The following is a 15,178-nucleotide window of genomic DNA, read 5'->3' on the forward strand; positions in this document are numbered from 1 at the left end:
GTACCTGCAAGCATAGCTGAGCCAGAGTTGATGAGAAAAATGCTGCAACTCCAGTTCTGCTTGCTTTTGAATTATCACGTTTTAGTGATGATGGCCTAGGGTGCATACTGGTGTAATGTATACTTTCTTCTTGTGCCCTCAGTCTGAATGTGAGGGTTTTAAGACAAGAGTCTTTCATCATTAAGTTAGGGTTTGGAGAGCTTTAGGAAAGAAGGCAAGAAGAGGTGCACCATAAGCTGGAAGAAGCTTGTGATCAGAGCACTACTGTCATATAATGAGAGTAAATACAGTCTTCTTTTACCAGATTAATGAGGCTAAGATGACCCATCACTTTTGTTTTGTCTGAATGCATAGTAACACTACTTTTAGTTATGACAGGTGTTGCCTTTGAACAAGAAACAGATGCTAGCTAGAATTGTCAGGTGTTTCCATAAGGAAAACTCACCTACTGTTCGCCTATTTGATAACTAAATTTCATTGTCGATCCAGTCAGATGTGAATGTGACAAGCATTCCTGTTAATGAAAACAGTTTGATGATTATTTAGAGTAGTCCACACATCTCTGCTGATCCCAAGGAAGATATATAAGCCATTGCACTCTATCATTACTGTGGTACATATTGAAAGTAAAGGAAATAACTTACAGTAGTTTACTGCAATACAGATAAAAACCCTAATTTTTTTTACAAGGCTAAAGTGACAATTTACTACCGTGGGGAAAGCAGCAGTGAAATCTTGTGTAACCTTAATTCAAGGACCTGAAAAGAATTCAGGTAATAAAATCAAATTTATGTTTGAACAGATATAAAAATTCTATAGATTATTTTACATTTAAGGAAAATGATCCAGTGTGAGGACTTCTCATTAGTTTTCAGGGGCCATTTGGCAGATAATAGAACTCATCCATTAGAAACATTTATTTTTCCTGCCTTACAGGAACATCTCTGCTTATCTCTGAACAACAAGATCCACTGTAGGATGAAAAAGCTTGCTCTGCAGCAGAGATGCAAGTGCCAGGAGGGAAAACAGCAGAGAAAGAGAGAGAGAGGAGAAAAACAAACAAACTTACCCAACAAAATAATAAAGAATGGAAACTCCTTAAGGTTTGGATTTTTGTCAAGAAAAAATCCACTGAGATGCAAATCCAAACTGAAACCCTGGCTTTACAAAGCTGTATTAAAGCAAAGCCTGTGGTGACATTCAGCTAGATTTTGTGCAAGGCTGTGGAAACCCAACAATTGTTGAATTTTTCAGGGCTCCCACAGTCTGCAGTTGTTGCAGAGCCAAATGTGTGGCTTACAAAGTCTGACATTTACTGACTGGAAAACTTTTCAAAGCCAGCCAGATTTTCTTCCCTTCCAGGCAATTTTCACCAATTTGAAACTTACTAGAATGCTCAAGTTTAAATCAGTGACTTCCTACAGTGCATCCATCTAACTTTGATTAATGTTAAAGGGGGCTGATTGGAGGGGAAAGTATGTGCCCCTCAGACTTTTGAAAATACAAATAACCCTGCAGGTTGGGACCATCTTTTTTTAAAAAATAAGGAACTTCACACAGTAGCAAAACAAAACTGTCTACATTTTGAATATTAATATCAATTTAAATCTTCCTGGCACTAAAAACAAAATCCTCCCCTTCCTTCAAAAAAGTAAAGTGGATAACAAAGGCTCCCAGAGAAAGTATTCAGATATTTATTTTTAAATTTCCCAATGGTTTCATTGCCATGGTTTCAAATTCAGGAGTGATTTACAAGGTTGTGAAAGGAGATCTAATTTTCACCAGTTTAAGTTGAACTCCCATAGACCTACTTGTACCCAATGTGCCAGGAAGTCCAAGATAGTTTAAGTTACTCACCAACGAGCCAGAGAAAGATGTAAGATGATGTAGGTTCAAGTTTCACAGATATCATCAGCATTTTGATATAGCTGATTTGAGTCAGTGCTTGAGGCATAGTTGCTTCTTGGGCTCTGGTGGTTGTGACCCAGGGAGTCCCTCAATGCCAACTTGCAGAGGGCACACCATACCATAACTCACATCAGGCCTGACACATTCATTGCCCTAACTCACTGTTGTCATAACACTATCTAAATACTATCTTGTAAGGTATCATATGCAAACTGGTAACACTGCAATCATTAACATTATTGGGTGATGTATAAGGAATTATAGATGTCTACTGGAAATATGTTCCGAAAATGTGTTTGGCAAGCAGTGCATAAACTCTACCTGTCCCAGACAAAGAATTATTGATTCACCTGCTTGACTGTGTCTCCAGTGTAAATTGAGCAAGGCAAAGCCAGAAACAGTGGAAGTACATGTACACAGAAGGTAAACAAAGCTTTCAAACAAGTAAGTGGGGGAGATGTCCACTTAACAATGACAGGGGATGGAGGGATGAAGTCTTTTTGGCTCTTGGAACAAAGACAATGGACTTCAGAAAATATAATCAGAAACAGAAAGCCATTTTGGCATCCGTCACTGAGGAACACAAGGCCAGAGCTCTTGAAATCTGAGACAGGTGGATCCTTCAACACAGGGGGTTGATGTCTTTGGGAACTGACTATATGTGTGAAACCTTCTTGGGCAAAAATTGTAATTTGAGACTGTGATGGGTACCTCTGAGAAGCCCGAGCCACAGGCCTCTGGTATGACCAGTGAGTACGAGGAAAGGACATGGCTGGGGGGATGCAGCTATGTCTTAAGCCAGGATGTGTTTGAGACTCCACCATGGTCCAGTCAATCATAGCAGTTGAACACGGGTGAGCCAGATGCTGGGGAGGGAACTTGGGCAAGTCTGTAATTTTATTTCCCATTACAATGATGTACCAATGACACCCCCAAATTAACATTTTTAGTTAATTTACTTGAATTAGAAGAGGTAGTGGTTCAACAAGAGAGGTAGCATTGTTATCTACATTTCATTTCCCTGTAGTTAGACAACGGGGGTGAGGAGGTTTCGGGGGAGGGGACTATTCAGAGTAATTTGTTTATGTACACAGATATGACCCTTGAATCCTCCTGCAAGATCTCAATGAAACTTTCATGGAAGTACTCTAAAATTTTCTCGCATAGCTTTCTAGGGAATGGCAGCTTTATTTCTTCCTCTGCAGTGGAACGCTTTCCCACACCAGTCAGCAATAACTTCAGCAGGCACCATTGCAGCACACAAACTACCTGTATGGGGCCTGGGCAGCTTCACAATGCCAGCAGCAGCCATAGTCTCTGTGCCTTTCTTACCCACAGGAGCAAGATACCAGCCAAAATCACCACTGCCTATGGAAAATGGTGCCTGTATTCAGTGCCATTGCCCTATACTCACAGTTTCATGTAACCGAGCAATTCTCTCTTAACCGTGGTGGGTCATACTCACTATAGCTTGTGCTGTGAGAGGTGTTGTACAATCACACTCTGAAGCAGAAGTGTCAAAAGGAATGTCTTGTTTAAAACTTTAGGGGAGGAAGGGAAAGGGGTTCTGAACCTTAATTTTCACTTTCAATTGTGACTGTATTGACAATGGTACCTCTGTGTGTTTTATCTGTAGTTACTGCCACTGCAGCCTTGAGGGGTTCCCTCTCCACACCTGTAGTATGCCTAAACCAGATTAGAAGGAGAAAGAAGAGGACTTTGGATGATGTGCTCAGTGAGATCCTGCAAGCCAGTGCTACATCAGACCATGAGCAGAAGGGTCTGGAGTATGAATATTGCAGACTGTAGGGAGAGGAACAGATAGGAAAAAGATTCAGGAAAAGGAGAGGGAGATGCAATAGGACAAAATGGGGCTTCTCTTGCAGCAAGCCCAGATGCTGCAAGACTCTTGTGGACTTCCAGATTCAAGAGTTCATGGCTCACTTACCCTTGCAGTTCATGGAGAACTCCACTGCAGCATCTCTCTATGCCCCTCCTTAACATTCCACATGGCATCATGGGCTGCATCCCTACCCCTGCCTCTCCAGAGCAGGGGACATTAAAGACATCTACATCTTCACATATACTGACCTGGAACAGCCGTAGTTGATGTGTGTATAACTAAAATGGACAAAAATGTTCAATCCCCTTCTTTAAACTCTGTCCCATAAATTGATTAAATTTTTAATATATTTGCTTTTAACTTGCACAGAATTTTTTGAAGTGTTTTCGTTACTGAATAAAACTCTGTTAGGAAAATAATTAATCTTTATTAGTTCCCAGTAGAGGCTTCAGAATACCTGGCAATAGTGAAAGCACCCACTTACTTTTTATTGTACAGTGTAATGCCACTCACAGCATCAGTGACAAACACAGTGTAATAATCATAAATGTACAGCAAGCACCACAACATTAATAGCTACATTGTCAGTGTTCTATTCATAGATGTGCACCAAGTTCCTAACAGGTCCCCAAACTGCAGGGCCAGGTAAAGCACAATCCACCACAAAGCATTTCTGTGGCTCGCTGTTAAAGTGCTTATTCAAAACCTCCCGGAGCTGTATCGTTCCATGCTGAGCTCTTCTGATACAATGTTGTGTTTGGCTGTTCAGACTCTTCCCTTCACTCCAGCAGCAACATTTCCTCCTCTGCTTCACAGACATTATGCAAGACACAACAGACAGCTATAGCCATTGGGATTTTTTCTCACTGAGATACAATCTTGTGAGTCAAGAATGACAGCGTCCTGTCAATCTACCCAAAATAAGTTCAGCTGTCATTCTGCACCTGCTGAGCTGGTAGCTGAATCTTTCCTTGGTGCTGTCAAGGTGGCTGGTGTACCTCTTTATGAGCCAGAAGAATAAACGGTAGGCTGGGTCCCCTAGGATCACTGTTGGCATTTTAATATCACCAATGATCATCGTCAGGAGGGAGAGAAAGTCCCTGCTTGTAGCTTTCTGAACAGTCCAGTGTTCTTAAAGATGTGAGTGTCATGCACCTTCCCTGACCAGCCAACATTGGTATCAGTGAAGCATCCTTGGTAATCTACCAGTGCTTTTATAACAATAGAAAGGTAGCACTTTCTGTTGATGTATTCTGTGGCAATGTAGTCTGGGAGGGATATGAGTGATATCTGTTGCTCCACCACAATTCAGGAACCCCATTGCTGAAAATCCATTCATTATGTCCTGCACATTGCTGAGAGTCACAGAGCTACACAGCAGGAGATGATTAATGGATCTGCACACTTGTATGACAACAACCCCTACAGTGGATTTTCCAACTCCAGAATGATTTCCCACTGACTGGTAGCAATCCAGCATTGCACGTTTCCATAGTGCAATTGCCACTCTCTTCTCCCACTGTCAGTGAAGCTCTCATTCTGGTGTCCCTGCACTGTAGGGCTGGGGCAAACTCAGCACACAAATCGAGGAATGTGGCTTTGCACATCTGAAAGTTCTGCAGCCACTGCTCATCATTCCAAGCGTGCATTATGATAGGATTCTATCAGTCAGTGCTAGATTCTCAGGCCCAGAACTAGTGCTCCACCATCTGTAGCTGCTCTGTGAATGCTACCAACAATCCTGAACTGGCTCTTGCAATGTCTCACAGCAATCTGCCCTCCAGGAAATTGTTGTGTTCACTGTGGCTGTTCTTGTGGCTCTGCAGATAGTGGAGGATTGCTTGCAATGCTCATGACAATCGTGCAGAGCTGTGCAGGATCCATGATTCTGTCAGAGATGGTGGACAGTGACAAATCTCACATGGCTTTGTGGAATTTCAAAATAGGCATGAAAATTATGGGACAGAATCAACATTATGGGGTGCAGAAAGTAGCATGATTGGAACCTGACCCTTCAGTCCCAGTCACTCCTGCATGACTTGTTTCTGCCCCACACCATTGCCAAAACTTCCTAAAAGACAACATGCTGTATGATGGTGAGTTGCACACTGGGATACCTACTCATGGTGTACTGTACTATGCATTGAAACAAGCACTTTTGGTGAGTACATTCAGCATTGATGCAAGGAGCCAAGTGTGCACTTACAGAAGCAATATACTAATTGTGATGGTTTTATTCTAATGTAATTTGTGTCTGCAAAAGTTTGGTGTGTAGACATGCCCTGAGGCACAAAAGGTGCTGTAAATAGAGCCAATGTAAACTAATGGGAAAAAATCATGCTTTATCACATTCAAAACAGAAAAAGAAAAGGAGTACTTGTGGCACCTTAGAGACTAACAAATTTATTTGAGCATAAGCTTTCGTGAGCTACAGCTCACTTCATCGGATGCATTCGGTGGAAAATACAATGGGGAGATTTATATACACACACAGAGAACATGAAACAATGGATTCTATCATACACACTGTAAGGAGAGTGATCACTTAAGATGAGCTATTACCAGCAGGAAGGAGGGGGGGAAGAAGGAAAACCTTTTGTGGTGATAATCAAGGTGTTCCAGCAGTTAACAAGAATGTCTGAGGAACAGTGAGGGGTGGGGTGGGGGGAGAAATAACATGGGGAAATAGCTTTACTTTATGTAATGACCCATCCACTCCCAGTCTCTATTCAAGCCTAAGTTAATTGTATCCAGTTTGCAAATTAATTCCAGTTCAGCAGTCTCTCATTGGAGTCTGTTTTTGAAGTTTTTTTGTTGAAGGATAGCCACCCTCAGGTCTGTAATCGAGTGACCAGAGAGACTGAAGTGTTCTCCGACTGGTTTTTGAATGTTATAATTCTTGATGTCTGATTTGTGTCCATTTATTCTTTTACGTAGAGACTGTGCAGTTTGACCAATGTACATGGCAGAGGGGCATTGCTGGCACATGATGGCATATATCACATTGGTAGATGCGCAGGTGAAAGAGCCTCTGATAGTGTGGCTGATGTGATTAGGCCCTATGATGGTGTCCCCTGAATAAATATGTGGACAGAGTTGGCAACGGGCTTTGTTGCAAGGATAGGTTCCTGGATTAGTGGTTCTGTTGTGTGGTGTGTGGTTGCTGGTGAGTATTTGCTTCAGATTGGGGGGCTGTCTGTAAGCAAGGACTGGCCTGTCTCCCAAGATCTGTGAGAGTGATGGATCGTCCTTCAGGATAGGTTGTAGATCCTTGATGATGCGTTGGAGAGGTTTTAGTTGGGGGCTGAAGGTGATGGCTAGTGGCATTCTGTTCTTTTCTTTGTTGGGCCTGTCCTGTAGTAGGTGACTTCTGGGTACTCTTCTGGCTCTGTCAATCTGTTTCTTCACTTCAGCAGGTGGGTACTGTAGTTGTAAGAATTCATGATAGAGATCTTGCAGGTGTTTGTCTGTGTCTGAGGGGTTGGAGCAAATGCGGTTATATCGTAGAGCTTGGCTGTAGACAATGGATTGTGTGGTATGATCTGGATGAAAGCTAGGGGCATGTAGGTAGGAATAGCGGTCAGTAGGTTTCCAATATAGGGTGGTGTTTATGTGACCATCGCTTATTAGCACCATAGTGTCCAGGAAGTGGATCTCTTGTGTGGACTGGTCCAGGCTGAGGTTGATGGTGGGATGGAAATTGTTGAAATCATGGTGGAATTCCTCAAGGGCTTCTTTTCCATGGGTCCAGATGATGAAGATATCATCAATGTAGTGCAAGTAGAGTGGGGCATTAGAGGACGAGAGCTGAGGAAGTGTTGTTCTAAGTCAGCCATAAAAATGTTGGCATACTGTGGGGCCATGTGGGTACCCATTGCAGTGCCGCTGATTAAAGGTATACATTGTCCCCAAATGTGAAATAGTTATGGGTGAGGACAAAGTCACAAAGTTCAGCCACCAGGTTAGCCGTGACATTATTGGGGATACTGTTCATGATGGCTTGTAGTCCATCTTTGTGTGGAATGTTGGTGTAGAGGGCTTCTACATCCATAGTGGCTAGGATGGTGTTTTTAGGAAGATCACCAATGGATTGTAGTTTCCTCAGGAAGTCAGTGGTGTCTCGAAGACAGCTGGGAGTGCTGGGAATGTAGGGCCTGAGGAGGGAGTCTACATAGCCAGACAATCCTGCTGTCAGGGTGCCAATGCCTGAGATGATGGGACGTCCAGGATTTCCAGGTTTATGGATCTTGGGTAGCAGATAGAATACCCCAGGTCGGGGTTCCAGGGGTGTGTCTGTGCGGATTTGTTCTTGTGCTTTTTCAGGGAGTTTCTTGAGCAAACGGTGTAGTTTCTTTTGGTAACCCTCAGTGAGATCAGAGGGTAATGGCTTGTAGAAAATGGTGTTGGAGAGCTTCCTAGTAGCTTCTTGTTCATATTCTGACCTATTCATGAATAGGGTTACCAAAAGAAACTACAGCATTTGTTAGTCTCTTAGGTGCCACAAGTACTCCTTTTCTTTTTTGCGAATACAGACTAACACGGCTGCTATTCTGAAACCTGTTATTATTCAAAACAGAGGTGGCAAAACCTACCTTAAAGTCCTTTATTGTTCCTCTAGAAGTAATATGATCCTATTACTCTGCTAAGTCCAGAGAAAGATTTTATTCAGGAACTTTGTGGAACACCTTACTTGGCTAGAAGATTAGACGGTACAATTCTAGGCTCTCTTTATTAAGCACCCACAAACTCTCCCTTGCTGGTTTTGATTTTGAAGAACCAAAGGATTTATTCTTATTATTGAACTTCAGATCTTATATGATTTGGAGCTTGCACGTCTTTAATTTTTTTTTCAATTCTTCATGTTATTTTTACACTCTCAGAATGGAATGTGCATGATGAACATAATGTGTATATCAAAACTGCAGCAATTTCCTGAACTTTCATTTTTGTTTGAGGGAACTGGTTTAAGCTGTTTCCAATCAGAGTCCTACTAGACACCAACCCACTGATAAACAATTATAGTATTTATCAAAGAGTAGTCCACGAATGAGCTTTGCCCTTTTATTTATTTTGAATTCCGTAATTCAATGCTTCTGACTCCCAGTGTTTTTTTAAAACAACTATATAGCATGTGTAATATTTTCCTTCCTCTCTGTATTTGCTTATTAATGTTTACACTGTGCTAGAGATCTTTGGCTGTAATTTATTTCTGTTCCTTTGAGTACAAAATAAGTAGCACTTCATATTGCTCAATGTTACTTTGAATGTCACGTATGTTTTTGTTGTTAGCAATGTGCATTTATTCCTCCCCAGACCCAAAAGATTTCCAAGTCCTACTAGGTTTTTTTGGCCAGATAGGAAGCAAACTATTATTTAATATATTGCTCCACTGAATTGTATCCATCTTATGTTTTACTCCCCAAATGAAATTTTACAATCTATTGTTTATTGTACTGTTGTTGTAATCATGTTGGTCCCCGGATATGAGAGAGACAAGGTGGGTAAGGTAATATCTTTTACTGGAGCAACTGTTGTTGCTGAAGAAGAGCCCCATGGATCTCACAAGCTTGTCTCTTTTACCAGTAGAAGTCGGTCCAATAAAGATATTACCTTATCCACCTGGTCTCTATCAATGCCGTGGTTAGTCCTGATCCAACGTCCATTGAAGTCAATGTATGTCTTTCGATGATCTTCAGTGGGTTTTGGATCAAGCCCTTGTGTTGCGGGGCGGTCACCCCGCTCCGGCTCAGAAAGGGTTAAAAGCCAGCCCTTGGAGAGGGCTGTGGCTGAGAGAAAAGTGTAGGCTGATTGGGGAAGCAGCTATAGCTGGGGCCACGCCCCAATCAGTCCACAGCTGGCCCTATAAAAGAGCTGTGAGCTAGAAGCTCTCTCTAGCTGTAGAGAGAGAAGGACATGGCTGCCTAGGAGCTGAGCAGGGTACCTAGAGTGGAATAGGGCTGGGGAAGGCCAGAGGTGCTGGGGGGCTCCAGCCGGGAAAACCCCCAGGCTGCAGGCCTTGCTAAAGGCCAGGAAAGGTACTGGAGCTACAGAGGTGTAGCCTGGGAATAGGCAGAGCAGCTGGTCCAACTCACTAGCTGATGATGAGTGGTTTACAGACTGCCCCAGTGAGTGGGGGCTAGAGGGTGACTGGCAGTAACCACTGAGGCAAGGTGGGGATAGAGCGTTGGGGGTTTGCCTGGGTAGGGAGACCCAGATTGTGGGTTATTGCTGGGGGCAGAATCCTGATGTAGAGTGGCACCGGGGTCTGGGAGGGACACTGGGGCCAGCAGCAGGTGAGACACCGGCTTGCAGAGGGTGCTCTTGGCTAGAAGAGCTAATTCTCATGACGACCAGCAGGAGGCACCACACCAGTGAGTCCTTGCTTTGCTACACCTTGAAATATAAATATCTGATCCTGCAAACACTTATGAATGTGCATAGCCTTCCTTTCATGGGTAATTTCACAAAGCCTAATTTAGGACATCACTTAACATGAATTGTGCATTTGTCTCAGGAAAAAATAGAACTTTTATTCAAATTATCAGACTAATCCAATGGCTATATGACAAGACTAGAGAAGCACATTGTGTGGGAATTTCAAACTTTCTATTAACTATTACAAGCCAAATTCTGCCCTCAGTTGCATAGGCTAGTCAGTCATGTTATCATTGGCTGTCATGTGTTTCAGTGAGCCTAATAAATAGTTCAAAGTGAATAACTTATTCAACAAATTGCTCCCCTTTTTTCTTTTTTGTAAAATGGTTAGTGAACAGAAATATATTTTATTCACATTTATTCATTCTGGCCTAATGAGGATTTGATTACTTATACAAAATGGAACAGCTCCAACAGGAGAGACTGAGAGAGATTGACTCTCTACTACTGGCTATTCCGGGGGCACTCTAAATCTCAAGTTTTTGTGCACAAAAAGAATTCCACATCTCTTTTTTTTTTCTCCCCCACATTGGAATGAAAAGAAATCCCCAAACTTCAATTTTATTCATCAAATGGGATTCTTCTTTTCCAGCCAGCCCTAGTTGTAAATAGTTATTTGAACTTTAAATTTGTACACCATGTTGGTTATTTTTCTGATTATGTAAGTCATGTGATAGTATTTCTGTTCCCTGATTGGAAGATGGATATAGCTAATCAACACAATATGTATCTGGAATATTAGCATAGCATGTACACTCTGAACTTTGCTTTCAGCAAATGTTTAAGCATTTAAATTTTAAATGAGCTTGATTTGAGTTTATTCTGTTCAGTGTATTATGTTGTCTATCATGTGACAGCAAAGTCACAGAAAGAGATGACTACAAAAGGTTTGTAAACAGGATTGCATCTAAATCTGTTTTCAGAGGTAGAATTATACAGTTGGTTGAGGAGCGGAAAGAAAATCTAAATAGGACAACAGATTGGGAAATCATTTCTTCCATTATTTTAGAATCAAATGTATTTAAAAGAATAATTGAGTAAAATGTTTCAAAAGTTCAGTAATTGGTTGTGAGGGGAGTGAGCAGAAGCAAATCTTGCAAGATTTGGAGGGAAAACAATTATATACACATTATAAATATTTCCCTGACACTGTTTTTATGTAAAAATAAGATGAATTTTATCTAGATCTCTTCTGGTAGTTTCTGATGTATTTTTACTCAGAAAATCTAGCTGATGTGAGATTGTATGAGCATGGTATGCACAGGTTGATGTACTTTGAAAATCTTTTCCACAATTATACCCAATACTGTTATCCTAATGTTCATCCTGGCATCATCTAAAGTCACTAAGCTATGACGCCAGAATAAGCATATGATATAAAAACATTAAGTAGTGATTTGAGAATGTACATAAAAGCACCATGAAATGATGCAGTCCTCTGCTATCTACACACTTCCCCCATATTGCTGCTTAATCCTGTCCTGGATTCTTTTAATTACTGTCGGTCACAGTTTAATGATTTCTGATGAGGTCTTAGTAGTATGATGAGTTAGTAAGGAGGGGAATTATAGTCCGCTTTAATTTGGATTTTGAGAGAGTAGCATTTCCAAGGGAGACAGCTGAAAAAGTTCCCGATTATGGTATAGACTGAATTGCTTTGAATCAGGCCATTTTGTGCTATAATTGAAGGAAAAAAGAAAAGAAAAGAGCCAGAAGTTGGAAGAATTTACTTAGATGAAGTTCTAGTGGTCTATTGGAATAAGCAAATTTAAAGTACAGTTTGAGTCCATGCATTTTACCATAAACTTCAAGACTATAACTAATGCTGCTTGAGGATTCGAACACACTTGTTATGGAGGTTGCCAGGAACTCCCTTAACCACTAAAATTCTAATTGGCATATGAAGGAAAAACAAACCAAATTCTTCTGGTATCTCCAAGATTCTAGGGGCACTCTCCATATAGATTTTTAATATAGCAATATAATATTAGGCTACACTTGTATCATTTTTTTCAGCAAGAATGAAGAACCCTTCCACACCCAGCCTTCTTGTCATCCCAGCTATTTCTACCTATTTGGTTTTCTCTCTTTATTCCTGGAAATATAGCAAAAGAATCAGTGGCAAATTTAATTTTATGCACCTGGCTACTATGCATGCTGTTAATACATTATCTGAACTTTCTGGCTCAGGCAGGTTAACCATTTTTCTATTTATTTATTTGTTGGCCAGAATCTTTTTTGGCAGATGCAAAATTTTGTGTGAAATTCCTGATATCTTTTTAAAAAAATCAACAAAACCTGAAAAGTTGGGTTTGGGCTGTAAACTGAAGTTTTCTGTTTCAAGTTTTCAACAACAAAGTCGAAATTTTCCACCGAAAGCCCTACGGACTAGGACTACTGAAAACAGTGACAATAGAGACATCTTAAAGGATCCTGATTTTCAGAAAGTGGTGAGCCCTCACTTTCTGAATATCTCACCACTATAAGGAGTCAAGAGTTGAGCCCCCATAATTGAGGCATCAAAAATCATTAGCCTCTTGAAAGTCTTTGACTTGAACTTTTGTAAACCACCAGCTCTGTGCTGTAGGGGCCATTTTTTAGGGTTGAAAGAGCAATTCACTCTTCAGACCATTCAGCCTTTTCCCTCTGCTCAAATTCCTAATAAGGTTGCTCTGTAGTGGTGGCTTAGTGATGGACATTTGCCCATTAGAAAAAGGACAGAGATGTCTATCCTTCTGATGGTTTGCAGAGTACATACACTACATGCCTCCCTAGCAAAGGTATAAATATTAGCAGTGTAGATGGTGAGACACTACTTAGGCAAGTAGAGTAAAGACATGCCAGAACCTTATAATATGTACCCTGCATGGCTATCTATACACTCAAGCAATGCCTTCTGTGTTTACACCTCTATTTTCAGCAAATATAGTGTCCTGTTGCCAGACCCTTTCCCTGCTGCCTTCCTTCTGCTGGAGCCATTCACAGCCACATATAGCTACCCACCACAGCATGGATGCAGGCCGCTTTTCACTGTAGCGGGTAGTTAGACTTAGGGCATGGCTCTACTTGCAGATGTAGACTGCCAGAAATTAAACCAGCCCTCGGAGACAGCAGCAGGGAAAGCACTGCCATGTGTTTACACTGTCAGCTGCAAGTGCAGTGGCGTGGCCACATTAGCAGCTCTTGCAATGCCACAGAGAGCAGTGCATTGTGGTAGCTATCCCAGTGTCCAAATGGCTGCAGCGTGCTTTTCAAATGAGGGAGTGGGGATGGGGTATGACAGGGAGTGTGTTGTGTGTACGTGGGGAAGAGACAATGTGTTTTTGGGGGCAGAGAGTGTCAGCATGCTGTCTTGTAAATTCAGACAGCAGCAGGGGGAAACCCTGACATTAGCCCCTCCCCCCCACATGCACAAATGCTTGCTGCTGCTGCTGCTGCAGCAGCAGCAGCATTCCACAGTAGTGGTTTGCTTTGTCCCAGAGCAGATAAGCATGCCAGCTGTCAGAAACAGAGTTTTGAAAGGGGATATCCCTCATGCCTGCAGCTGAGGTCAAAACAATGACAAGAGTGGCCACTTGACTTCAAGAGATTATGGAACATTTCTGGAGGCCAGTCGCAATGCAGTAATGTCGTTCACACTGATCCCCAGCGCTCCAGCCAGAGCGCAGCACGCTCTATGCTTCTCATGGAGGTGGATTACCAGGGGCGCTCCAGCTGCAGAGTCCAGGCGCTCTAAGTGCCTTGCCAGTGTGAACCCCTCAGGAGTTAGGGCACCCAGGGCTGATTTAATCCAAGTGTAGCCAAGGCCTTACTCTACATGCTGACACCAGTGTAGACATGGCCTGTCAGTTTAATTAAAAAATGTCAGTGGACAGCCATCACATAAAAATTCAACCTATCTAGGTTTTTATATCATGCCCATAAGCATGATATAAGAATTATAAACTAGAGGTAAGACTATTGCTAATCCAGGTTTCAGAGTAGCAGCCATGTTAGTCTGTATTCGCAAAAAGAAAAGGAGTACTTGTGGCACCTTAGAGACTAACAAATTTATTAGAGCCAGTCACTTGTAAGTAGCAGTCTTAGCAAACTATGTCACAATGTACATCCTGATTCATATTCTCTCAAGTGTTTTTTGTATTTTTGTCCCCTCACTGTCAGCATACTGACATACATCCTGCAGTTTAGTATGATCTGACTATCACCTTGCTTTTCTGTCAAAATGGGAAACTCATAACAGGATGACCATTCTCTGGGCCACAAGGAGGAGATAAAGCGAAGGCTCTATCTGCTTTCCACTCAGGGTCCTTCCTGTTAGTTATCTTTATGAAAAGACATTTGAAAAGGATGTGTGGGTAAACTCTATTTATAATGATGCTTAGATGATGTAAAGGGAGCAGAGAATCTAGTTTCTCGGCGGTATTTTTCAGGTCTTGTTTGTAATACGCATTCAGCAAGAGAATTGTACTGTGTGGGTTTTAAGTGATTATTTTTAACACCTGTGTGTTTTTGTTTTCACTAATAAATTACTGTTCACCTGAGAACTGTTTGACATTTCAATTTCTTTCTCACTCCGTCTAATCCTTCTCATTTCTCTCTGTTCCCCTACATCCTCTGCAATCCAAAATGTCACTAGCCCACCAACACATTAGATGATGCCAGATCATTGTTCTCATTATGAATTTTCATCCAGTCATATTTCACCAGTCATGCTCTTGCCCATACCATAATGTATCTAAATTCCGTCGCAATCCTCCATAGATATGACAAGGTGTGAATTATGCTACAATGTAATGCACATCTTATTTCTTATGAGGTACAAGGCCACAGGTCAAGTACCATTATATTCACACAGTGTGAATGATTACCTCATAACACACACATTGAAGTGTCTTGTTTAAACAATAGCTCCATACAAATATTATTTAAAAATATAATGTAAAAAAAAAGTTTGGAGTAAGTTTTTTTTTTAAAGCAGTAAATGCCAAGTGA

This window comes from Dermochelys coriacea, chromosome 2, assembly GCF_009764565.3.
Source record: "Dermochelys coriacea isolate rDerCor1 chromosome 2, rDerCor1.pri.v4, whole genome shotgun sequence".
Taxonomy (NCBI): Eukaryota; Metazoa; Chordata; order Testudines; family Dermochelyidae; genus Dermochelys; species Dermochelys coriacea.